This window comes from Heterocephalus glaber, unplaced genomic scaffold (genome assembly GCF_053883595.1).
Source record: "Heterocephalus glaber isolate CG9 unplaced genomic scaffold, H.glaber_assembly_v1.0 deba00001733, whole genome shotgun sequence".
In the NCBI taxonomy this organism is placed as follows: domain Eukaryota; kingdom Metazoa; phylum Chordata; class Mammalia; order Rodentia; family Bathyergidae; genus Heterocephalus; species Heterocephalus glaber.
Window position 1 is genome coordinate 3,902,321 of NW_028258444.1, and position 27,563 is coordinate 3,929,883.

A 27,563-nucleotide genomic window follows, 5' to 3' on the forward strand; every position below is an offset into this window, starting at 1 on the left:
TGTCATCCGTGGTGATCTGTAGTGTGAAAAAGCCTGCTGTTGGGGCAGCAGCCACTTGGCCAGGTGCATGGCTGGGCCACCTGCACTGAGTTTGTTCCAGGTTTACACTGGAGACAGTCACAGAGCTGTTGAGAGAAGAGACTGAGCTCTCTGCAGTGCAGGAAAATGCTTTTTTGTCTCCTCCTAAGCAGTGCAGGAAAATCAAGCCCAATAATACCTGCCACAGAGAATGTATTAATATCCCACCCGAGTTTTGCTATGAGACCAGATAGGTCAGATCAACTCCTCCTTTCTTAAGTGATCATCCAATTAATGGACAAAAAAAGGTAATTCCTCAGAAGTCACACAATTGATCATGAGTATATTATAGTGTAACTACTATTAGTAGTTGTATTATTAGACACTTTCATTCAAATTTCCATTCTCCTTCCTGTATAAATTAGGAATTAAATAAGTTTCCATCATACACTTTTCCTAAAAACTATCTTAGCTATCTTGGAAATTAAAGCGCTTCCTTTGGAAAAAGTCCTCAAATCTCTCATTCTAGTTCCTGGTTGTTTCAGAGTTTCATCTAAAACTGTTAGGTTGAGATACATTACACATGGTCTAGCAAATTCTGTCCTATCTGTGATTCACGAGATGCAAAACTGGGCTTTTCTCCCAGTTTTCCTCATTCTAAGATATTTAGCCATAGCCTAGCAAAAAAAAATTTTCCTACCTTCACATGTTTGCTTGGCATATTCGCTTATATTCTATACAAATGTATTCTTAAATGTGTTATATCTATCTGGGCTGATTAGAGAGGAGGAAGAAAAAGTAGTAGTGTAAACAATTAAAGTTAGGTTAAAGATTCATTTACAAATACTGTTTTAGAAATGAACTTCATAATTTAAATAGTTTGCCATAATCTTAAATGGGAGATTTTTTTAAATAAGGAGGAACCCAGGCCAGTGCCTTGCATTTTCTTATCTGCATGTCCCAACTAAGTAGGGAGTCACGGCCTAAGTAGAAAGTACACGGTATACCTCCTCTGGGCCAGAGGCGTCCTCTCATCTCATAGCACAGGGCAATGTGACTCACAGTGCTTCAACCTCCAGAGTAGCAGAAACCTTTGTGAATCCAGCTCCACTGCTGGCTCTAAGCCCGAGCTTCACCTGTGTCACCTTATACATGGGCATCTTGAGGACAAATCTCCTGCCTGCGGTGGCCACAGGAATGTGAGTGGCCCGGCCACAGCTCAAGTTTGGACATCTAAGCAAGGCTTTTCTTTCTGTGCATATGAGACTCTTCAGTTCATGAAGGTCAACTCTGCAGCAAGTGAAGACCTCATGTCCTTTCTCCTACTCACATGTCTGGCCTTACTCCCCAACACATTGTGTGCCACATGTGTGGGATGCCTCTTAAACACATTGTATGGCATTGGACATCTTCCCACCTGGTATATTTGCACTTTCTGTCTGGAAAATTCCTTGCCTTAACAGCTCCCTTAATGTTTTCTATGTAAAAATGCATTCATTGTTCAGGCCCAGCTCACCCCCTCCACCAGGGAGCCCCTCTGTGCTCTCATTCTCCCACCCAGTTTTCTTTCTTGCCCAGCACATCCATTCATTTACTGAGTAATTCAATAAATATTTTCTGAGCATCTTTAAGCCCAGACACTGAGGGAAGCACATGTCCCAAACCATGAACACACTGAGGAGCTCCTGGTCTATGGGGAGGACATACATTTCAGACCACACACAGGTAAATGTGAAATTACATCCAAATGTCTTTTGTGATGTCTCTGTAGAAAGCCTGGTGGAGGAAGAGCCCATGCATCATGATTTTCCCATTTGCACATCGTTCATCTGCTGGAGACAGGTGGGTCCTGAAAACCAGGTGGAGGAATGGATGAGCTGCACATTGGGATTTCCAACCTAAGGGCCCCAGGACTCTCCCATATCCACATCCCCAGCACCTGAGGTCTTGGGGTCCCGCCCAGTGCAGGGGCTCCTGAGCCTGTGGACGCAGGGAGCTGGCCTCAGCTCTCACCCAAGCTGCATAAGGAGGAAGGGGCCTCCCAGAGACCCACAGAGGAAGGGCGCCTATGGTGGCCTCTCTGAGGGCCGGGGAGGCTCAGAGGGACACACTATGCAGGGGTCCTCTTCCCTCTCACTTCCTGGGATGGATTACAGGTGATCACAGTCCCTTGCCACCCTCTCTGGAGGACACATGAATGCTTTTGGAAAAAGCTCATATCAGTGTTTGGAAGGAGTCAGAAGATGAAGTCAACAATCTCTAAAAATGAAAGTGCACCTATAAAAAGAGAAAGTCAAAGAGCTCCCCAATTACAGGCTCAGGGTGAATGCAGAATGCACAATTCTCTGGGGTTTATTTTCAGCATTAGTGAGAAACATCTGCTCTTGATGTCATAGGGTCTTGTGGAAATGTTTCTTCTTTGTTAAAGTACATTCTTTAAATTCTCAAACTGAAGTATACTTTGCATAATATACATAACCTACCTGCATAATATAATACAAATAGCTCAGAGCTTTTAAATAACGTGAATCTGCTGGGCATGGTGGTACATGCCTATAATACCAGAACTGGGGAAACTGAGGCAGGAAGATGGTAATTTCAAGTACAGCCTGGGCTACATAGTGAGACTCTGCTCAAAAAGCAAAAGCTAAATAAATAACATGGACCTGGTCTCTTTCACTATTTTTACAGGTTTTTTAAGGTCATGGAAATGCACCTGTTGCATCCATTTGAATTAAAGACATGCTATGCATGCTAGTCTTTTCTTCATCTAATTCTGAAGAGTAAAACTGAGACAATTATAAATTGTTAATTGTTTAAGGAAATTATCCAAGTCATATGAAATCACTCTTAGAACTTCTATTTCTCTATATGTTGTAGTCAGTAAAACCAAAGTTTTAAATGAAATCCAGATGACAAACACATGAAGATGTTTAAAATCTTTTACTTTGCATACTTCAAGTATTTGTTAGTGTACATTACAGAGTTCAGTTTTTATTTTGAAATTCTTTCATTTATTTTATGATTAATAATAGTAAAAGGCTATTTTAAATGTTTCTAGGAAATTTTTTAAATCATAATGTATAAAGTTCTATATAGTTTTATTTTTTTAATTCATTAAGTTTCTTGGTATATTTTAGGTATACAATATGATGACATTCATCATTGGGAATTTGTACCTTTACATGATGTATCTTGGTTCTAATTTTTTTCTCCATTCCTCAGTCCTCCTTTCCACCCCTCCACCCCTCCCTACTTACAAAGACTTCATTTCCATTTTTTCCTGTTCTCATATTTATTCCTTTCCCTTACCTTTACCCTACCCTGCCACTTCTCCTTCCCTTTTGGGCTTTATGTTCCTATTTCATATTATCTACTACACATTTTGATCTTTATTTACACTTTCAGGTTCTCACACCAGAGAAACTATTCAGTATTTGCACATGTATGTCTGATTTATTTCACTTAAAAGTATGGCCTCAATGTGTACCATTTAGCTATAAATGTCTAGTTTTTCCTTCTTTATGGCTGAGTAGTACTCTGTTTTATTTTTTAAAAAGTCTTTACCCAGTCACCAGTTGATGGAGAATTGGGCTATTTCCAAGTTTTAGCTATTACAAACTGTGCCACTATGAACATGGGTGCACATATGTCGCTGAGAAATGATTCTTTTAATTCTTTTGAGAAGATACCCAGCTGAGGAATACCTGGGTCAAATGGGACCTGTAATCCTAGTTCTTTGAGGTATCTCCATACTGATTTCCACAGTGGTTCAACCAGTGTACACTCCCACCAACAGTAGAGAAGGAATCATTTTTCCCCACAGCCCCACCAGCATTTATTTGATGATTTCTTGATAGCAGACATTCTTTCTGGAGTGAGGTGGAATCTCAGCATTGTTTTCATTCGCATCTCTGGAAGGACCAGTGATGTTGCACATTTTTTCATATGTTTATTTGCTGCTTTTACTTCTTTGTCTGAGAAATGTCTGGTCATTTCAGATGCCCATTTTTGAATTGGGTCATTGAATTTGGGGGGGGGGTCTGATTTTTTTTCAGCTCTTTATATATTCTAGATAGTAGTCCTTTGTCTAAGGTACAGTTGCTGAAAATTGTTTCCCACATTGTAGGCTGTCTCTTAGCTCTGTTGGTGGTTTCTCTTGCATTGCAAAAGCTTTTTAATAAGATCCCAGTTGTTGATTCTTTGTGTAAGTTCCAGTGCCACTGAGGTTTTGTTCATAAAGTCTTCTCCTATGCCAATATCTTCAAGAGTTCTACCTAACTTATCTTCCAGCAAATTTAGTGTTTCTGTCCTAATATTTAAATTTTTAATCCACTTCTATCTTAATTTAGTGCATGGTGATAGGTATGTGTCTAGTTTTATTCTTTGGCAGGTTGAAATCCAGTTTTTCCAACACCACTTATTAAATAGGCTATCTTTCCTCCAGTGAGGATGGTTGGCTCCTTTGTCAAAGATGAGGTGGCTGAGCATATCTGTAGTTGTTTCTGCATCTTCTACTCTATCCCACTAATCCTCGGGTCTATTTCTTTGTGAATACCATGCTCTTTTTATCACAATAGCTTTGTAGTATAGTTTCAAGTAGGAGATTGTAATTCCCCCAGCCATATCTCTGTTACCTAAAATTTCTTTTGCCATTCTAGGTCTCTTCTGGTCCCAAATGAATTTTTGGATTGTTTTCTCTAGTTCTGTGAAATATATTGTTGGAATTTCAGTCGGCATTGCATTAAGCCTATATAATAGTTTTGGAAGTATGGCAATTTTCACTGTACTGGTTCTTCCTATCTAGGAACAAGGGATGTCTTTCCATTTTCTTATATCCCCCTCAATCTTCTTTTGAAATGCTTTTCTTTTTTTATTATTATTATTATTGGTACCAGGGATAGAACTCGGGACCTTACAGTTGTGAGGCAGATGCTGGAAACACTGAGCTAAATCCCTGCCCCTTCAATCTTCTTTTCAAAGTGCTATCGTTTTCAGTGTGCAGGTCTTTTGCTTCCTTTGTTAGATTGACTCCTAGATATTTCATTTTTTTGGATGCTACTGTAAAAGGAATTGTTTCCCTAATTTCTCTCTCAGTGAGTCTATTATTTTTATATAAAAATGCTATTGTATTTTGAGTGTTGACCTTATACCCAGCTACTCTACTGAATCTGTCAATTAAGTCTAGAGATCTTTTGGCAGAGTTGGGTCTTCTATGTAAAGTATCTATCATTAGCAAATAATGACAGTTTAACTTCTTCCTTTCCTATCTTTATTCCTTTTATTTCTTTCTCTTTTCTAATTTCTGTGGCTAATGCTTCAAGAACAATATTAAACAGGAGTGGTGACAGTGGGCATCCTTGTCTTGTTCCTGATTTTAGCATGAAAGTTTTCAGTTTTTGACCATTTAATGTGATGTTGGCTGTTGGTTTTTCATAGATAGCCTTAATCAGGTTGAGATAAAGACCTTCTATTCCAATTTTCTGTAGGGTTTTTATCATGAATGGGTGTTGGATTTTGTCGAATGTCTTTTCTGCATCTACTGGGATGATCATATGGTTTTTTCCCTAGACTCTGTTAATATAGTGTATTACATTTTTTGATTTACGAATGTTGAACCATCCTTGCATCCCTGGGATAAATCCTACTTGGTCAGAGTGTATGCTCTTCTTAGTAACCCTTTGTATTCTCTTTGTCAGTATCTTGTTGAAGATTTTTGCGTCAATATTCATTGGCCTGTAGTTCTCTTTTTGGGTTGTGTCTTTCCCCGGTTTTGGAATCAAAGTAATACTTGCTTCCAGGAATGAATTTGGAAGCTTTGCTTCCCTTTCAATTTCCTTGATGAGTTTAAAGAGTAATGGCAATAGATCTTCTTTAAATGTTTTGTAGAATTCAGCAGTGAAGCCATTAGGACCTGGGCTTTGCTTTGTTGGTAAACTTTTTATTACATTTTCAATTTCACTCATTGTAATTGCAGTGTTTAGAATTTCTATATCTTCTTCATTTAACTTTGGCAATTCGTATGTATCTAGGAATCTGTCCATTTCTTCTGTGTTTTCCATTTTATTAGAGTACAGGTTCTTGAAGTAGGTATAGATGATGCTCTGGATTTCTGCTGGGTCTGTTGTGACTACCTTTTTCATTCTTGACTCCATGGATTTGAGCCTTTTCTTTCCTTTTTTTGATAAGGTTGGCTAAGGGTTTATTGATTTTATTTATTTTTTCAAAAAACCAACTCTTTGATTCATTAATTTTCTGTATCATCCTCTTAGTCTCCATTGCATTGATTTCTGCTCTGATCTTTATAATTTCCTCTCTTATGTGAGCTTTGAGTTTGTTATGCTCTTCTTTTTCTAGGTGCTTGAGGTTCTGCATTAGGTTATTTATTTGAGTTTTGTCTGTTTTCCTAACATGGGCATTGACTGCTATGAATTTCCTGCATAGAACTGCTTTCATTGTGTCCCATAAAATCCTGTATGTTTTACTGGCATTATCATTATTTGTAGAAACTGTCTAATTTCTTCTTTAATTTCCTCTGTGACTCATTGGTTATTCAGGAAGGTGTTATTTAATTTCCATGTGTTTGTGGGAGTTTTGCAGTTTTTTATATCATTGATCTCCAATTTTATTGCACTATGGTCTGATAATATACAGTGGGTAACTTCAATTCTTTTACATTTACTTAGACATGTCCTATGAGCTACCATGTGGTCTATTTTAGAGAATGACCTGTGTGCAGCTGAAAAGAATGTGTATTCTGATTTTGTGGTGTGGAACACTCTGTAAATATTTATTAAGTCCATTTTTTCAATAACTTGATTCAATTCCAGAATTTTGTTGTTAATTTTTTGTCTAGATGATCTGTCTATTTGTGGTAAAGGGGTATTGAGATCCTCCACTACAAGTGTATTAGAGCTTATTTGGTTTTTCATGTCCATTAATATTTGTTTTGTATAGTTGGGGGCATTTGTATTTGGTGCATATTTATTTATGATTGTCATCTCTTCCTCTTGGACTGTTCCCTTCACAAGGATGTAGTGACCATCTTTGTCTCTCTTAATTAATTTTGGTTTGAAATCTAGTTTGTCTGCAAATAGAATTGCTACCCCTGCTTTTTTGGGTTCCTGTGGTGTGGAGAACTGTTTTCCATCCTTTTACTTTCAGTCTATGAGTTTCTTTTTGAGTTAGGTGTGTTTCTAGTATACAGCATATTGTTGGATTTTGCTTTTTAATCCATTCTACCAGTCTATTTCTTTTGATTGGTGAATTGAGGCCATTAACATTGATAGTTATAATTGATAGATATTTTCTCATCCTTGTCATGATGTTTTACTCTTGGTGGTTCTTTTATTTCTTGAGTCCCCCCCCCCCCGTCACTTTAGTTTCTTACCATGCCTGGTGGCTTCCCTCTGATGGCCCTCATGGAATTGTGATCTTCAATGTCTTTTTCTAGGATATTGCTTAAGATTATTTGGAGTGCTGGTTTGGTCTTCATGAAATTTCTCAGGTGTTCTTTGTCATGGAAGTATCTAATTTTCCCATCAATTTTGAAAGATAATTTTGCAGGATACAACAGTCTAGTTGAAAGTTATTTTATTTTAGGGTTTAAAATACTTGACTCCAGGCTCTCCTTGACTTGATGGTTTGTGTTGAAAAAACTGCCATGATTCTGATGGGCTTTCCTTTATAGGTGATTTGTTTCTTTTCTCTAACTGCCTGTGGGATTTTGTTCTTCTGTTGGGTTTCTGGAATCTTGATTATTATGTGTCTAGGCATAGATTTTTTTTTGATCATGGCTAATTGGAATTCTATATGCCTCATTTGTCTGTATGTCCAATTCTCCACATCTGTCTGGGAAGTTTTCTACTATTACTTCTGTGAACAGTTTTTTTATGTCAATTGTATTTTCTCCTGTTTTTTCGTGGACTCCTATCAGTCTTATGTTATTCTTCCTTGCATCATCTAGCAGCTGCTGGATTGATTTCTCATGATCCCTTACTATTTTTAAGAAATCTCTGTTTTCATGGTCCTTCACTGCAATCCTGTCTTCTATATCTGATATTCTATTTCAGATTCCTTCAATCTGCTCTGCATGCTTTCAATGGAGTTTTTAATCTCCTGAATATCTGTTTGAACGTGTTTCATGGATTCCATTTCTTTCTTATGTTGGGTGATCATGGTTTATATTTCTTTCTTATGCTGGCCATTCATGGCTTCCAGCATATTTCTGAACTCATCTATTTTTTTATCCGTTTCTGTTCTAGACCCTCTAATCAGGTCTTTCACTCTGCTCACCATTTCTATAGTTATCTGGGAGATTATTTCTGCTTTGAATTTTTCTAGAGCTTCATTCATCTGTTCTGTTACTTCCTGTGCTATCAGTTCACGGCATCCAGGTGGTTGATCATCAGACTTTTCCACCTCGTTTTCCCCAGAAATTGCCTTTTGTGGGGTGGAGGCCTGAGTTTATGACTTGCTTAAATGCCTTCTCATTTTTTTTATATGTTAGTTTTTGCTTATTTTTTCCCATTAACTTTATTGGTACATTTTAGGTATAAAATACAGTTACATTCATCATTGGGATCTTGTACCATTACATGAGTCTCTTGGTTCTTTTTTTTTTCCCCCTTCCCTTGCCCTCTCTTCACCCACTCCACCCTTCCCTATTTCCAAAGACCTTGTTTCCATTTTTTTCCTCTTCTCATACTTTTTCCTTTCCCTTTTTTCCCTTCCCCTACCCCTCCCAATTCCCCTGCTCTTTTAGACCTTTTCTTCCTGTTACACAATATCAATTATACATTTTTTTAAATTACAATATTAAGATCTAGGAGACATTACCACAGATTTTACAGAATTTAAAAGGATATAGAAAACACATTACAAAAATCCTTATTGAAATAAACTTGACAACTTCTAAGAAGTAACTTAGAAGACAAATTAATGAAACTAACTCTGGAGGAAATATAAAATTTGAATAGCACCTATTAAAGAAAGTATATTCCTAGCTTGAAAACCTACCTATATGACAACAGCAGGCTCATAAACATTTTAACTGATAAATTATATCAAACATTTAAAGCAGACAAAAGAAGGAATACTTCTTCCCTCATTTTAGGAACTCAACATTCTGCTAATCCTAAAACTGGATAAAGATAATAGAAGAAAAAAGTATGAACGTAGATAGAAATTTGTTTAACAGAACAATCTCTTAGAAGTCAGATCTGGCAGTATGTAGAAAGTGGTTTTATTACAGGGATGGCAGTGTTGGTTCAGCATTGGATCCACCCCCAAAAGTCATCATTTTAACAGAGGAAAGGAGAAAGCCATATGATCCTGTCACTAGTTGGAGAAAGAGTATTGGACTAAATTCTACAGATGTTCATGGTAAAAGCTATCAGGAGACTAGAAGTAGAACAGAACCTTCTCAACAGATCAAAGACATGTACTCCGTACTTCCAACAAAAACTCCTTCTATGAATGGAGATGATACAATGCTTTCTCCCTAAAGTGGGGAACAAGGGCATATATGCCTACTCTTCATCTGTCCATTAGACTTTGAAACATAGGTCTAAACCAAAATAGCCTGGCGATAAAATGACACAACTAGGATAGGATTGGCACAGCAGAGGCAAAATCTTTATATGTAGATGAAATGATCATCTACAGAGAAAATACTAAGAAATCTCTAGGAGCCCCTAGAACTTGTACTTGAATTTAGCAGGATTAGAAAACACAAGGTATATATAAAAATTCAGGTCTGTGTATACTTTCTATAAATGAAGAACTGGATATTGAAATTTAAAAGTTATGTAGGAGTACAAAGGACCCAGAAAAGCCAAAAACAAAAACAAAAACAGTGTTGGAAGATGTTTAGCACCCAATCTTAAGACTTCTTCTAAAGCTACAGTAATCAAGGCAGTGTTGGTGTAAGGAAAGACATATAGATCATTGGAATAAAACAGAGAAGCTAGAAATAGAACCACACATATATGGTCCACTGAGTTTTGAAAGATTATTTAACATTAGCATTTTATAGAATAGAAACTTGATTCAAGAGCCGGGGAAGAGATAGTGTCTTCAGCAAATGGCAAAGAACACCTGGTATCCATATATAAAAAATTAACCTCAACCCTTTTTTTCCATACATGAAAATAACTTGAAGGGGTCTATGAACCTAAATAAGAAACCTAAAAGTATAAAACTTTAAGAAGAAATTATAAGGGAACATATTTATGAATTCAGGGTAGGCAAGAACTACCTAGGATACAAAAAACATGATGTATAAAAGAAAAAAAAATTGATAAATGAGATTCCATCAAAATTTAGAACTTTAAATGACATCATTAAAATGAAAAGTAGTCCTTAAACAGACCATATTTACAATGCATATAACCTATGAGCAGAATATATAAAGAATTCTTAGAGCTCATTAACAGACAACCCAATTAAAACGTAGACATAAGAAGATGATAAATAGCCAGTATAGCACAAGGAATGGTGTGCAACTCTAGAATCCAAAAAATACTAATCAGTACAATATTAAGATTGAATTATACACTCATTAGGGAGATGAAGTCAAAAGTTTTAAAAGCCTTGTCATGACTTTTTCTTTTTGTTGGATTCTCTCCCTTTGCGTTTAATTTGTCACACCCAATGGATTCATTCTGCTGGGTTTCCTGGGGTTGTGATCCTCATTGTCTTTTCCTAGGGTATTGTCTAAAATTTTTTGGAGTTCCAGTTTGGTATTCATGAAGTACCTGAGGTGCTCTTTATCATGAAAGTATCTTATTACTCCACCAATTTTGAAAGATAGTTTTGCAGGGTACATCAATCTGGGTTGGAGGCTGTTTTCTTTCAGGGCTTGAAATACATCACTCCAAGCTCTTCTTGCCTTGAGGGTTTGCATTGGGAAGTCTGCTGTGATTCTGATGGGCTTTCCTTTGTATGTGACTTGTTTCTTTTCTCTCACTGCTTGTAGAATTTTATTCTTCTGTTGGATTTCTGGAATCCTAACTATTATATGCCTATGTGTAGATTTTTTTTGATTAAGGCTAGCTGGAGTCCTATATGCCTCACTTATCTGTATGTCAAGCTCTTTTCCCCTCCTTGGGAAGTTTTCTGCCATCACTTCTGTGAAGAGTGTTTTTATGTCATCTGCACTCTCTCCTCTTTCTTCATTGACTCCGATCAGTCTTATGTTATTCTTCTTTGCATCATCTAGCAGCTGCTGGATTGATTTCTCATGTTCCCTTACAATTTTAAAGCCATTTTTCTTTTCCTCCTCACTAATTGCAATCTTATCTTCTATATGTGACATTCTATCCTCACATTGGTTCATTCTGCTGTGCAGACTTTCAATGGAGTTTTTAATCTCTTGGAAATCTGTTTGTATCTGTTTTATGGATACCATTTGTTTTCTATGTTGGGATTCCACCATGTTCCTCAGATCCTCTATTTTTTATCTGTGTCCTCTCTAGATTTATTAATCATGTCTTGCACCATGAGCAAAATCTTTGCTGTTATCTGAGTAATTATTTCTGATTTCATTTTTCCCAGATCCTCTTTTGTTGCCAGTTCAGAGAGTCCAGGTGGTTGTGTATCAGAGTGTTCCATCTTGTTTCCCTTTGGGGTTGCTGTAGGTGATCTGGAAGTCTGTTTTTGAGGCTTGTTTATGTGTCTTCTCATTTCCGGGGGGGGGGGTCGCTTCTGGCACCCAAGCGGCTCACCTTCTCTGCCCTAGGAGCTTGGGATGGAGCTGGGGAGCTTCCTTCCAGGTGCCGGAACCTGCTGAGCTTCTCTGACCTAGGAGCTGGGGATGGAGGCAGGGAGCTTCCTACCAGGTGCTGGGACCAGCTGAGCGTCACTGCCCTCTCATTTTTGTTTTTGTTGCTGTCAGTTATAAGTCAATGAGTCCCAGTAAGCCCATCACAGACCTGTGAGATTCAGATAGACTTCTGGCTGCAAGTTCCAAATTGAGCTCCCCACCCACCCACAGGGCCACACTCTGCAAGGCTCTACTACAGGTTCCAGCTGTCTTTCCCCTGAAAATAATCCAGGATCATATGGGAGGTGATGATCCCTCCAACTTACCAATTACAGCAGTCTGGTGTGCCTATATTGCAGAGATTATCTTCATTTTTCCAGTGGGCTTCTGTTTTCATCAGGAAGCCTGAGAAAGGCCCTCTCTCTGCTGCTCACCTCTGCAACTCAGGACAATGGCCTTTATGTCCCCCTGTGCTTCTGTAGTGTGGAACCGGGTAGCTGCACAGTCAAGAGGCCAGAGGTGTGGGGGGGGCGGTGGCTGTTGTTACAGGCGCCCACTTGCCCAAGCCAGCAGCCAGTGGGCCTCGGATGGGGTGTCCTCACAGTCTCCTGGATGCAAGTGGGTGGGGCAAGCCAGGTGGAGCAGGACGCAGCTACCTACGTCTGACCGCAAGGCCAAACTGGCACCCAGTGTGCCTGCCCGGGGCTGGGGGTTCTCACAGTCCATAGATCCATTTCTTTAATCCATTTCAATTTTAGTTTAGTGCAGGATAAGAGATTTAGGTCTGGTTTTAATTTTTGGCAAGTTGAAACCTAATTCTTCCAGTACCATTTATTAAAGAGGCTATCTTTCCTTCATCAAGGGTGTTTGGCTCCTTTGTCAAAGATGAGATCTGGCTGAGTGTGTCTGGAGTTGTTTATGCACCTTCTAATCTGTTCCACTGATCCTCAGGTCTGTTTCTTTGCCAGTACCATGCTGTTTTTATCACAGGAGCTTTGTAGTATAGTTTCAAGTTGGGGTTTGTGATACCCCTTACCTTGACTTTGTTGCCTAGAATTGCTTTTGCTATTCCAGATCTTATCTTGTTCCAAATGAATTTTTGGATTGTTTTCTCTAGTTCTGTGAAGTATCCTTTTGGAATTTCAATTGAGATTGCATTAAGCAGTTTGGGAAGTGTGTCCATTTTCACTATATTGGTTCATCCTACCCAGGAACAAGGGATGTCTTTCCATTTTCTAACGTCCTCTTTGACCTCTTTTCTCAGAGTGCTTCAGTTTTCAGAGTAGAGGTCTTTTATTTCTTTTGCTAGACTGACTCCTAGGTATTTCATTTTGAGGGGATGCTATTGTGAAAGGAGTTGTTTTTCCAGTTCCTGTCTCAGTGTCTCTGTTGTTCATGTACGAGAAGGCTATTGATTTTTGTGTGTTTATCGAATCTAGCTACTCTACTGAATTGTTATTAAGTCTAGGAGACTTTTGGTGGCATTCTTGGGGTCCTCTATATAGAGTATCATTTTAAGAAATATCATACAATATTTCTATCTTAATCAGGTCTATTTTAAACAGATCTTCCTCCAAATTCTTTTACATTATATACTGTTATGTTTTAAATCTGGGGTGTCTCACAAAAGCCTCCTGTGTTTGGAAGGTGACTGGTTCACAGGGACCCTGTACTCACTGGTGGGTTAGTCCACTGCTAAGTCCATAGCTGACTTGCTGTTAGGAATTGACCCAGTTAGAGGCAGTCACCTGGACATGGCTTGGTGGGATGTATCTCCCTCCCCAACTCCTTCCTTTACCCTCTGCTTCCAGGCTGCCATGAGGTGAGCAGCTTTCCTCCACCAGCCCCTTCTACCATGATGTACCTGCCTTGGACCCAGCAGACCAGAAACTGTAATGAGGAGCCAAATATTCTTCTCCTTTAAGTTGTAGTGTTCAGTAGTGTGTCCCAGTGACAGGTAAGTGACCAAGACTTATACACACATCAAAATACAAACTATTTTTATAACATATTAGTAGTACTAAATGGTAATATTTTCCTGTTAATTATAAGTGACAGAAAATCTTCAAAAATTAATACATATGATGTTGAGAAAAGTGCTTTCTCCATTTAATGAATTATTGTAATGATTTTTATTCCAATTTTTTTCATGGAATAAATACTTGCTTACTGTCTTAATTTGAGGGGTGATAAGCAATTCTTTAGCTCAACAACCCTCCTCATTGGTGTCCCAAATCTCACCATTAGTGTTCCATTACCTACATACTAAACTTTGCGTCTCCTGGTGAGCTTTGTTATTGGTGATGGTGTTTACATGCATTATTTTTGAGAGGTGCTCAATATGATTGGTTCTATCCATCTGCTTTGCTCCCTGAACAGTGTCCAGGGGCTTGTTGGCAACAGGGATTCTGAAGCTTCTAGGACCAAGAAGCAGTACTGCTGTAAGGCCAGCCCACAGCAAGGAGCAGAGTTCACTGATCCCATTGTGCCAGTGTCTTAGTCACATTTTTTCATTCCTGAGACAAAATATCCAACTCAAAGTTAAAGGAGGAAACGTTTATTTTGGCTCACAGTTTGTTAAGGTTTCAGTACATAGTTGGCTGGCTCCAAGTCAGAGAAGCATGGAAGAGGGGCATCGCAAGGGAGAAACAGTTCATGGCAGACAGAAGGCAGCAAAAGAAGCAAGCAGCAATCAATAAGGGATGACCCTCTTCTTATATCCTATCTAGGCAACCCACCCAGGTGAACAGTACTCACCACCCAAGGTAGGGCAGCCTTAATCCTAGCATCTCACCATGAATCAATCCAAGCATCACATCTGTGATCCCAGAATCACACACCCTAGATCCAGCCACCTCTGAAAAGCCCCATCTATGACCTCATAAGACATTGGGGAGACATCTGGATACAAGCCTTAGTAGCCAATATTACATGTTTTGGTAGCAAATGTGTGTCCAGGGCTCCCATGAGCATTTTGACATGCCAGTGACTCTAGCCTGAAGCTTTGTAGGATAAATTCAGCTCACAGAGCAAAGGTTGGTATATGCTAACTTATCCATTCCGTCACTGAGAACTAGAAATGAAAGCAGTGGTGAAATGCTAACTGAAGTGAAGTAATCCAAAGTTAACCTGCCCTTCCCTGTTGTGTATTGCAGAGGCTGGAGCACAAGGAAGTTCTCGTGGGCTTGTTGTTCCTGGTGTTCCCCTTCATTCCCACCAGCAGCTTCTTCTTCAGGGTGGGCTTTGTGGTTGCCGAGAGAGTCCTTTACATGCCTAGGTAACTGCTGCAACCATTCCCTCTTTCCAGCCCTGCCCTCTGTGCCCGGCTTTGAAATATTGGAGAGACCATCCTCTGCATGATGACAGGTTCTCGCGAAGCTCAGGTTTCTGTTATCTCAAGTGTAAAAACAGCCGCACAGAAGGCTGGTGAGACTCCACTTGCACACCCACACTCTAATGTCAGAGGTTTGCCTTTAGGAGCAAGCTCACAGCTAAATAGAAAGTACTGACTTGAAGACAGTCAGGATTTTAGCAGTGTTGCTTTCTACACCATCTTCATCTGAACACCTAAGTTTTATTTAACAAAATTGTAACAATTTGTGGAAATATTTAATTATTAAATAATTAACATTAATTATGTGAAGTCTCATAATAATGATTAAATTATCTTCTTTGATGCTTTTTTCGATTTAAAAGTGGAAACAATCCAAGAATATTTGTTTTTGAAAAAAAAACTGTCTTAAAAATGTCTGCAGGAGCTTCAGATATGTGTATTTGCATGAAGTCACTGAACTCTAAACATTTATACTGTGCCAAAACTTCTCTGTAGTCTTCTTTTATTCAAATGTCATTGTTCCGAGGTGTTATGGTTTATAGCTAGATGTCCCCCAAAGCCTCATGCACTTATAGGTGGGGCTTTGGGGAGTGACTGGATCATAAGGGTGTGACACTTGTCATATGAATTAGTCTGCTGATTAGTTTACAGCTAAATGACTGATGGGAGGTGAAGCCTGGTTGGAGGATGTGAGTTATAGGAGCGTGGCCTAGGTGGGTCTCTGGGGGTGTGGCCTAGAAGAATCTATCTCCTTCTCTTCTTCCTTGATCTATCTATGCTTCCTGCTGCCATGCACTGCTTCTCTTCTGCCATCCCGCCCCACCTTGGAGCCAGCTGACTATGGACTGAATCCTCTACAAACTATGAGCCAAAATAAACCTTTCCCCCTTCAAGTTGTGGGTATCAGGTATTGTGTCTCCACAGCATGAAAGTAACTAATCTGGAAGGCCTGGAAATACCCTTACTCAAGGCCCAATCTTGGTTCTACCACTTACCAGTCCTATATACTGGAGCAAGACATGAAGCTTCTTCAGGCCAGGTTTTCTTCTCATTTTAAAAATGAAGGCATTTGACTAAACAGCCTCTGAAATTATATTATTTCAGAAAAGATATATGAGAATTACTATTCTGTCCCAGCACTCAGGAGACTGAGGCAGGAGAATCACTACGAGTTTGAGGCCAGCCTGCGCTACATAGTGAGATCATGTCTGAAAAAAAGAAACAAACAAACAAAAAAATGACTATTCTCTGAAAGGCACTTATCATAACTCAAAATATTATTTTTTAAATTATGATTTTGAACTAGTGAATAAAATTATCAGAAGCCTACATTTTAATTAGAAATGGATTTCAAAATTGTTGATCCCCCAAGAACCAAGAATGAATAGCTTTCATTAGACACATCAGGATGTTGTTTTGGTTAATTAAGGAAGGAGCCTGCCCAGTACCTATTTTTAAGGCTTTGTACAACTTGAGAAGCAGGTTATTGCTATTTTCTAGGAATGAAAATAAGACAATAATTTCAAGTATTTTATATGTAGCTTAAAATGTCATTCCAATGAGAATTTTGTGAAGAAGACAAGATCTTTATTTTAAATATGCAGGTTAGGTTTGGACATGGGGCACACATTTAGAATCCCATCAATTCAGGTGGCTGAGGCAGAAGAATCACTGATTCCAGGCCAGCCTAGGCAACTTCACAAATCTGATAATTGAAACTGAATTAATTGGGGGCTTAATTTAATACATATGATGTGTCTGATCCCTAGTCAATAAGTAAATTCATTCTTAACTCAGCAGACATCTTAGAGGCTCTGTGATATACCATGCACATTTCCTGGTCTCCCAGGCTACAAAAATAAATAACACATAGTGCCTATCCTCAAGGAATTCAGGGTCTAGTGACTATCAGAGAATTAACTTTTCCTTGTAAAGTTCAATAAGCTGTAATCTGAAAGTATTGCTATATTTGTTAATATTTGTGTTACCTGCCCATTGCTGTACAAATATCTGAAGTAAGACAACTTGTAAAGAGAAAAATGGTTATTTTGGCTCCTAGTTATGGTGGTTTCAGTTGATTGGCCACATTGATTTGGGGCCCAGAATGGAGCAGCCCATCCAGCTGGTGAGCCTGTGGCCGAGTAAAGCCCTTTACTCCTGGCCAAGATGCAAAAATAAGGACAAAGAAGAGACCAGGGCCCCACCCTTCCCTCCAAAGATGCACCCCAATGAGCAGAGGACTTCTCAGCAGGCCTCACCTCTTCATTTCCCCACTTCCCAACAGGGCCATGGACTAGGGGAACATTCCAGATCCAAACTACAGCAACAGCCTTTTATCATCAGAAAATAATACATATCTGCAGGTGCCTGTAATCTCAGCACACCAGGAACCTGAGGCAGTAAGATCACAAATTCAAGCCCAGCATGAGCAACTTAGTGACTTAGCCAGACCTTATCTCAAAATAAAAGTAAGAATACAGATGAAGATGTAGCTCAGTCTGAAAGCCCTGGTTTCAATACCCAGAATAACAAAATAAATCAATAAATAAAATTTTTATTGAGGACCTAACTGCATAGCAAACATAGGCTAGGCAACATGTATTCATTATCTTAACACCTATGTTTGACAGTTTATGGCAGCCCCACTGTGGTTAGAGGATCTGGAAGTGCATTTAAGTCCACCCCAGCCTCTAGTTGACACCTCCATGGTTCAGCTCTCATGGCCGTATAAAATGGGGTTGACCTGACACCACTTTCCAGAGGAGCTCTAAGGGCTGAGTATCACATACTGTGCTTACCAGTTTCCAATGAGGTCTATGTCCAGTGAATTTTTATTAGCATCACCAGAACCATCTGAGAAGGGAAACATCTGAATATAGGACTTGCTGCCTTTTTGTAGAAATCCTTTGCTTTCCCAAAGAGTGTAGAGAAACATAGAGAAGGAACCTCAGTTGGTAATTCTTTTCACTGAGGAAATTGACCACTTTACTCACTAAATGTTTATTTCAAATTACTGTGAAGCCAAATTCTGCCCTTAGATGTTTTAGTCTCCTCCACTGAAGACTAGGTAAGTACCCATTGAACTCAGAGGACGGATATGGCCAGTCTAACAAGAAAAGCCCAGAAAAGTTCAAACAAAAGCCTGATATGAGCTGAATTGTGTCCCTCACAATTTCTGTGTTGAAGCCCTATCCCCCAGGACCTCAGAACGTGACTGTGTCTGGAGACAAGCCATTTACGAAGGTAACTAAGTAAAAATGAGGCCATTAGGACCCTAACCCAATCTAAATGGTGTCTTTCTGAAGAGAGAGATTAGGACACTTAGACTCCTGAACATGAATGCACAAAGGAAAGACCCCCTGAAGAGGCTGCCTACAAGCCAAAGACAAGGACTTCAGAGTCAGTCACCCTGCGTGGACTTCTTCAGCATGGACTTGCTTCAGGACTGTAGCAAATTAACTTCTGTTGTTGAAGCCATCCAGTCTGTGTCACTTTGCTCCAGCATCCCTACCTAGCCAACTAATACAGTGACTTGCAATGACACTGAATGAGCCACGCAAGTCTTTTCCTTCTCTGTATTTTCCCTCCATTCTAACCTCAATCGGGCTTCAGGCACCACCTTTCTCTCAATTGCATTTTGATGTCTGCACAAAGGGAACAAGATGCGTGTATGTTATCACTCCCTGTCAGGGATTGCAAGGGGCTCAATGTGTCCTGCAAAAGTTTACATGTTGGAAGCTTAATCCCCAAATTCAGATGTTGATAGCACACAGGATGGGGCTCCCAGGATGGGTCTCATGGCTTTGTAAGAAAGGAAGAGAGACCTGAGCTCACAGGCTCGCTCTCCCACCATGGGGTGCCCGCCACCATGTTGGGACACAGCAATGAGGCCCTGTGGAGAGGCAGCACATTAACATGGACTTTCCACCTCCAGGACTGCAAGAAATAAATCCTTTTTTTCATAAACTACCCAGTCTGTTATGTCATTGCCACAGAAAATGATCTAAGACAGCACCGTATAGTTTTAGGGTCAGAATTTTATCAGCAAAATATATGAGAATTATTTTTCTTTCCAGTGATGAGTGCCAGTTTTATAGGCATCCTTTTTGAACAGGCAGAAATGTTCGTGGCTTAAATTGATGTATTACAAAGTTTTGCCCTCTCGTTTTTATCCAGAAGGAGACAAAATTTCATTGGTCCTTTTCTCATGGCTTAGCTTATTTCAAGTGACTGAAATTTCTTTTTTTTTTCTTTTTCTTTTTCTTTTTTTTTTTTTTTTTTTTTTTTTGGTACCAGGGATCAAACTCAGGTCCAGCAGGCAGCGAAACCACTAAGCTAAATCCCTGGCCCATGACTGAAATTTCTTACAGGTGAAGTTGAAAGAGGGAGAAATGTCAAAATAAGTAAGAGATCCTGATAAATCACTTACATATCAGAATAAGGTGTTTTACTCATGTTAGAACTACCAGAAAACTCTAAGGTAATAGGAAATTTTGAATGGATTGGACTGGAGGGAAAGTAGAATGTACAAAAACAGAAATAATGTGGGATAGGACTATTAGAGTAACTGAGGAATAGGACAGAGAAATTGGATAAATATTTGGGGAAAGATAGAAGAAACTAAAAATGGCTAGCAACTTATAAGGAGGTACAGTTTATATTGTACGGATCCTAAACTGATAACTACTTGAGACACGGGGGATTTGCAGTGACCCTTTGTTATGGCCTACTGTAAGTAAAAACTTTGAAATCATACTTCTCAATATAAAACAAACAAAACTCAATAAACACAAAGCTCCTGAGTTTATTTCTTGAGCTGTGATATGAGGAATGTTACGTATGACCTGTGGGGCCCACTCCAAGGAACACTCTGTCTGCGTGTGAATCTGGTATATCAGTCATTGGAGGAAAGAAAGATGGGTAATTAAGAATGAATCTAGTGAGAGAAGCTCAGCCAGTCCCAGGACGCAGAAGGAAGCTCCCCGCCTCCATCCCAGGTTCCTAGGGCAGAGAAGCTCAGCCAGTCCCAGAACCCAGAAGGAAGCTCCCCTGCTGCCATCCCAAGCTCCTAGAGCAGAGAAGGTGAGCCACGTGGGCACCAGAAGCACACCCCACCCCACCCCAGTGGAAATGAGAAGACACATAAACAAGCCTCAAAAACAGACTTCCAGATCACCTACAGCAACCCCAAAGGGAAACAAGATGGAACACTCTGATACTCAACCACCTGGGCTCTCTGAACTGGCAACAAAAGAGGAACTGGGAAAAATGAAATCAGAAATAATTACTCAGATAACATCAAAGATTTTGCTCATGGTGCAAGACATGATTAATAAATCTAGAGAGGACACAGATTAAAAAAAAATAGAGGATCTGAAGAATATGATGGAATCCCAACATAGGAAACAAATGGAATCCATGAAACAGATACAAACAGATTTCCAAGAGATTAAAAACTCCATCAAAAGTCTGAGCAGCAGAATGAACCGATGTGAGGATAGAATTTCACATATAGAAGATAAGATTGCAATTAGTGACCAGGAAAAGAAAAATTGCTTTAAAATTGTAAGGGAACATGAGAAATCCATCCAGCAGCTGGTAGATGATGCAAAGAAGAATAACATAAGACTGATCGGAGTCAATGAAGAAAGAGGAGAGAGTGCAGGTGACATAAAAAAACTCTTCACAGAAGTGATGGCAGAAAACTTCCCAAGGAGGGGAAAAGAGCTTGACATACAGATAAGTGAGGCATATAGGACTCCAGCTAGCCTTAATCAAAAAAAATCTACACATAGGCATATAATAGTTAGGATTCCAGAAATCCAACAGAAGAATAAAATTCTACAAGCAGTGAGAGAAAAGAAACAAATCACATACAAAGGAAAGCCCATCACAATCACAGCAGACTTCTCAATGCAAACTCTCAAGGCAAGAAGAGCTTGGAGTGATGTATTTTAAGCCCTGAAAGAAAACAGCCTCCAACCCAGATTGATGTACCCTGCAAAACTATCTTTCAAAATTGATGGAGAAATAAGATACTTTCATGACAAAGAGCACCTCAGGAACTTCATGAATACCAAACTGGAACTCGAAAAAATTTTAGACAATACCCTAGGAAAAGACAAGGAGGATCACAACCCCAGGAAACCCAGCAGAATGAATCCATTGGGTGTGACAAATTAAATGCAAAGGGGGAGAATCGAACAAAAAGAAAAAGTCACGATAAGGCTTTTAAAACTTTTAACTTGGTCTCCCTAATGAGTGTATAATTCAATCTTATTATTGTACTGATTAATATTTTTCTGATTCTAGAGTTGCACACCATTCCTTGTGCTATACTGGCTATTTATCATCTTCTTATGTCTACATTTTAATTGGGTTGTCTATTAATGAGCTCTAAGAATTCTTTATATATTCTGCTCATAGGTTATATGCATTGTAAATATGGTCTGTTTAAGGACTACTTTTCATTTTAATGATGTCATTTAAAGTTCTAAATTTTGATGAAATCTCATTTATCAATTTTTTTTCTTTTATACATCATGTTTTTTGTATCCTAGGTAGTTCTTGCCTACCCTGAATTCATAAACATTTTCCCTTATAATTTCTTCTTAAAGTTTTATACTCTTAGGCTTTCTTATTTAGGTTCATAGACCCCTTCAAGTTATTTTCATGTATGGAAAAAAAGGGTTGAGGTTAATTTTTTATATATGGACACCAGGTGTTCTATTGCTGTTTGCTGAAGACACTATCTCTTCCCCGGCTCTTGAATTGAGTTTCTATTCTATAAAATGCTAATGTTAAATAATCTTTCAAAACTCAGTGGACCATATATGTGTGGTTCTATTTCTAGCTTCTCTGTTTTATTCCAATGATCTATATGTCTTTCCTTACACCAACACTGCCTTGATTACTGTAGCTTTAGAAGAAGTCTTAAGATTGGGTGCTAAACATCTTCCAACACTGTTTTTGTTTTTGTTTTTGGCTTTTCTGGGTCCTTTGTACTCCTACATAACTTTTAAATTTCAATATCCAGTTCTTCATTTATAGAAAGTATACACAGACCTGAATTTTTATATATACCTTGTGTTTTCTAATCCTGCTAAATTCAAGTACAAGTTCTAGGGGCTCCTAGAGATTTCTTAGTATTTTCTCTGTAGATGATCATTTCATCTACATATAAAGATTTTGCCTCTGCTGTGCCAATCCTATCCTAGTTGTGTCATTTTATCGCCAGGCTATTTTGGTTTAGACCTATGTTTCAAAGTCTAATGGACAGATGAAGAGTAGGCATATATGCCCTTGTTCCCCACTTTAGGGAGAAAGCATTGTATCATCTCCATTCATAGAAGGAGTTTTTGTTGGAAGTACGGAGTACATGTCTTTGATCTGTTGAGAAGGTTCTGTTCTACTTCTAGTCTCCTGATAGCTTTTACCATGAACAGCTCTAGAATTTAGTCCAATACTTTTTCTCCAACTAGTGACAGGATCATATGGCCTTTTCCTTTCCTCTGTTAAAATGATGACTTTTGGGGGTGGATCTTCCAATGCTGAACCAACACTGCCATCCCTATAACAAAACCATTTTCTACATACTGCCAGATCTGACTTCTAAGAGTTTGTTTTGTTAAACACATTTCTATCTATGTTCATACTTTTTTCTTCTATTATCTTTATCCAGTTTTAGGATTAGCCAATGTTGAGTTCCTAAAATGAGGGGAGAAGTGTTCCTTCTTTTGTCTGCTTTAAATGTTTGATATAATTTATCAGTTAAAATGTTTATGAGCCTGCTGTTGTCATATAGGTAGGTTTTCAAGCTGGAATATACTTTCTTTAATAGGTGCTATTCAAATTTTATATTTCCTCCAGAGTTAGTTTCATTAATTTGTCTTCCAAGGTACTTCTTAGAAGTTGTCAAATTTATTTCAATAAGGATTTTTGTAATATGCTTTCTATATCCTTTTAAATTCTGTAAAATCTGTGGTAATGTCTCCTAGATCTTAATATTGTAATTTTAAAAAATGTATAATTGATATTGTGTAACAGGAAGAAAAGGTCTAAAAGAGCAGGGGAATTGGGAGGGGTAGGGGAAGGGAAAAAAGGGAAAGAAAAAAGTATGAGAAGAGGAAAAAAATGGAAACAAGGTCTTTGGAAATAGGGAAGGGTGGAGTGGGTGAAGGGAGGGCAAGGAAAGGGGAAATACAATGAGAACCAAGAGACTCATGTAATGGTACAAGATCCCAGTGATGAATGTAACTGTATTTTATACCTAAAATATACCAATAAAGTTAATGGGGAAAAAAATGAGAAAAAAAGAGAAAAAAAAAAAAAGAAAGCTTGTCTAAGAGAGACAGAAAGGGGACCAGAAAGTGGGTTGTTCCTCTCCTTTGATTTACAAAACGTTTCTTTTCCCACCTTCTTTGCTTTTAAAGGTCAGTGAAGCTTGTTTGACAGGTTACAGTTTTGAAATCTTGCAGTGAAAAGGGTTATGACATGTGCTTCCCTGAATGAATGGGACGGGCTGAAAAGGGGCTGGCCCCAGGCCCTGGTCCTGTGGAGGACAGTGGCTTTCCTGGGAGACTGGCAGGGGCTCGAGCATTTCAGTTCTCTTCCTCTGTGGTCCCTCAGCATTACATTATTAACTGATGAGTGCATTTCTTTTTTTCCATTAGAATCTACAAGTCAGCTACATTTTAAAGCAGAGATTTCTTATAGGAATAAAGTTTTAAAACACAGAGACAAACAAATAAACAAAGACAACATGCCTCCAAGCTCTTCCTTAAGCCTTGATCACGAGCTCTAGTGATGTAGAGCTCCACCTTTCTGATTGTCCCAGGTGTCCTGGTCATTGCAGATGCTCCAAGACAGATTGCTGAAGATAATTAAAGGGCGCTTAGCACATGACTGGGAACATGGCCATGCTGTCCAGGCTGTGGTAATACGTGGAATAGAGAACTGGATGCACCTGGTTGTATGTTTTCACTATGCCTTTCCTTCAGAGTGGGGATACTGGCATTGTAACATGGTGGTTTGTAGAAAACAATGGCCTAATTCCAACCCAAGAGATGAGTATGCTCTGTGAAGGGAAAAGATTGCTTTTCTGACTTTTTGGAAGTAGCTCTGGACTTATCAGAAATCTGACTTTGGCCATTTGGCCTCTTATTTAGGGTAAAAACTTGTGCATGACCACACGAAGCGGGCTGTGAGGGAGGGAGTCAGGCCTGCTGCACAGGGCACAGCGGGAAGACAGCCCAAGTGATGAAGAGGGGCAGCGCCCCAGGGAAACACAACTCTGGGTCTTCCTATCTTCAGATCCAGCTTGGCTTGGTCATTTTTAAGCACATGTTTGTTTATTTCTCTTACCTTCAAGAGTTGAGCTACACTGTCAAGTCCCTTCAGGTGCCAAATACTGTGCTAGATTCTTGAAGAGATGATTAAAAAGTATCCTATCTTTAAACATCAACCCTAGAAACTGCAAAAATACTCAATATTTTATTCTTGACAGGTTGAATGAAAAGTCTCCTGATTTATTATCCATCAATTTGTCAGAGTGATTATACTGTGCACAATCTCATTTCACAAGGCCAGGCATTGGAGAATTGAGTATAATATGAAATGAATGGAAGGGACAATTTGTGTAAGTGCTTGCATGTTTTCTTAGTCTATGTGTGTATATCAACATAAACAGAAGGATAAATTTTATATATATATATAGTTGAGCTAACATTTTTTTCTTGAGAAAGTTAGGAGTAAATCAAAACTTTTTGAAATAAATAATATGCTGTAGGAAAGCTGTGATCTTAAGAGTGTTTTCAGAAAATTCTCTTATAAATCAAATGATTATCTTCTACATTTGTTTTTGTAAATTTAAACTTTCATAAATGGGGTTTGCTTTAAGTGTGTTCACCTATCGAACCCCATACTTCATGGAGAACTAAATGCCTTCAGCTCCCTGTTTGCCAAAGCTTCCGGTTCACAGTGTGCTCACATAAAATTTATTCCAAGTGCTCTGTCTATGCCCTTGTGCCATAAACTCACAGAGGCTCACAGGGCTGGGTGACCTGCCTGTGGCCACAGAGCTCATAAGGCACAAACAAGAACCCAAGTCACTGAACTCTCAGATCTACCCTGCTGCTTCTCTAATATATTTCATTTTTCTACATTAAACCTGTGTGCTAGTTACTTTTCTCTTGTTGCTGAGACAAAATACCTGACACCAAAAGTTGGAAGGGAAGGGGTCTATTTGGCTCACAGTTTGTAGAGGTTTCTGTCCATAATCAGCTGGTTCCAAGGCAGGGATGGCAAACAGGCAGACATTGCAGAGGACAAACAATAAGGCACACACAAGGCAGCAAAGGCAACAAGGGGAAGTTATCAGAGTCTCCCTGCCCCTTTTATCTTATTCAGACTGCTTAGGTTGGGTAGCACGCACACCCTTAATCCTACTGCCCTTGAGCCTAGCGTTGCATCATGAATCAGTTCCAGCTTCACACACTCTGGATCAAGCCTATGACCACCTGAGACTCTGAGGGGGCATCTAGACCCAAACCCTAACAACCTGCAGCTATAAACCCTGGTTATAAGCTTTTCTCCAAAGTGGTAAAATATATGTAACAAAATTTCTAACTTAACCATTTCTAAGAGTACAGTTCATTGACCATCAACACCATCTGTCCCCAGAACTCTGTTCATCTTACAGAACTGATCTTTGTACCCATGATAAACAGTAACTCCTCAGTCCCTCCTCAGCTCTGGCAGCCACCACTCTCCTTTCAGTCTCTATGAAGCTGACCACTCCAGCTACCTGTGTGGAATCACACAGTATCCGTCCTTTTCTAACAGCTAATTTTACCTTACATAGTGTCTTCGAGGTTCATCCATGTTCCATCCATCCATGTTCCAGCACACATCAAAATTTCCTTCCTTTTTAAGGATGAATTGTATGTGCATATCACATTTTGCTTGGCCATTTATCTGGCAATGGGTACTTGAGTTGTTTTTGACTATTGCAAGTAAAGCTGCAAAGAACATAGATGTATATTATGGATCTAAAATATCTCTCCAAAAGTTCATGTGTTCAAAGGAAGTGTTTTTGGAAGGTGACTGGATCAGGAGAGCTCTCTGTCTCCTTGTCTCTGCTTCCTGAAGCTTTCCTCCACCACACACTTTTACCATAATGTTCTGCTTCACCACAGGCCTAAAAACAACAGAGCCAGCTGACCATGGTCTGAAACCATGAGCCAAAGTTAATCCTTCTCCTCTTCTAAGTTTTCCCCCACCTCAGGTATTTAGTCATAATGATGAAAACTTGGCAAATATCTTTTAGAGACCTGTTTTCAATTCCTTTCGGTATGAATCAGAAGTCAGATCATATGGTGATTCTGTTTTTTTTTTTTAGGAACCACCATACAGTTTTCATAGAGGCTACATTATTTTACTTTTCTATCAGTAGTGCACAGACATTCCAATTTCTCCACATCCTTGTCCACACCTATTATTTTCTGGGCTTCTTTGTTTGATAGTAACCATCCTAATGGATGTCAGTTGGTAGAAGCTTTTTTAAATAACAACTTTATTGATCATTGATGTGCCATATAATTCACATAAAGTGTAAAAACCAATGGTTTTCAGTGTATTCACAGACTATCACCATTGTCCAATTCCAGAACATTTGCATCACCCCAGAACGAAATCCCACACCAATTAGCAATCACTCAACCACCCCTAGCCCAGGGCCACCTCTAACCTACTCTCCGTCCCCATAGATTTGCCTATTCTCCATGGTTCATCTAAATAACATATACGAACATGGTTGCTTGTGACCAGCTTCTTTCACTTAGCATGTCTGCAAAATTCCTACATGTTGTAGCATGTGTTATTTTTGTGACTAAGTAGTATTCTATTGCCTAGATGTACCATATTTTGTTGACAGACATTTGGGTTATTTCCTGATTTTTTCCTATTGTTATCAGGGCACAATACTCAAAAGTATGGCCCTTTTTTGTTTCTGGGGGTTTGTTTTGTTTTGTTTTGTTTATGGTACTGGGGATTGAACTCAGGACCTTGAGCTTTCGAGGCAGGCGGTAGCACCACTGAGCTAAATCCCCAGCCCTGACCCTTTTTTGAATGTTAAGTGCTTTGAACTGAAGGAGGTTGGAAGAGCCTCAGAAACAAAGTCTCTCTCCTACCCTACCTCTCCTGAAACCCTTTCTCCTCCAAGGCAGGTCACAGAAACTCCCCCAAAGTAAGCCATACAACTTAAGGAGATCTCTGAAGATCATACTGTGCCAAATGTTATTCCTTACTCCTAGTGGGAAAGACTTGCACGCCAAGACACAGAAAAGAATCTGAGCCAACAGGGCTTGGATAGACCCCCACCCCTATCTGTGACCAATGGGTCATACCCTTCCTGCCCGGTCATGTTTCTCCACAGCTATCCACTTTATC

The 27,563-nt window shown here is 39.2% G+C and overlaps 1 long non-coding RNA gene across 1 annotated transcript; it reads left to right on the forward strand.

Annotated features, from left to right (window-relative positions):
• The first annotated feature begins 1,789 nt into the window (after window positions 1–1,789).
• LOC147821464 (uncharacterized) lies at window positions 1,790–15,378 on the forward strand. The gene is made up of 3 exons (XR_015446968.1): window positions 1,790–1,860; window positions 13,594–13,739; window positions 14,938–15,378. It is a non-coding gene; the product is annotated as an uncharacterized LOC147821464 (long non-coding RNA).
• The last annotated feature ends 12,185 nt before the right edge of the window (window positions 15,379–27,563 follow it).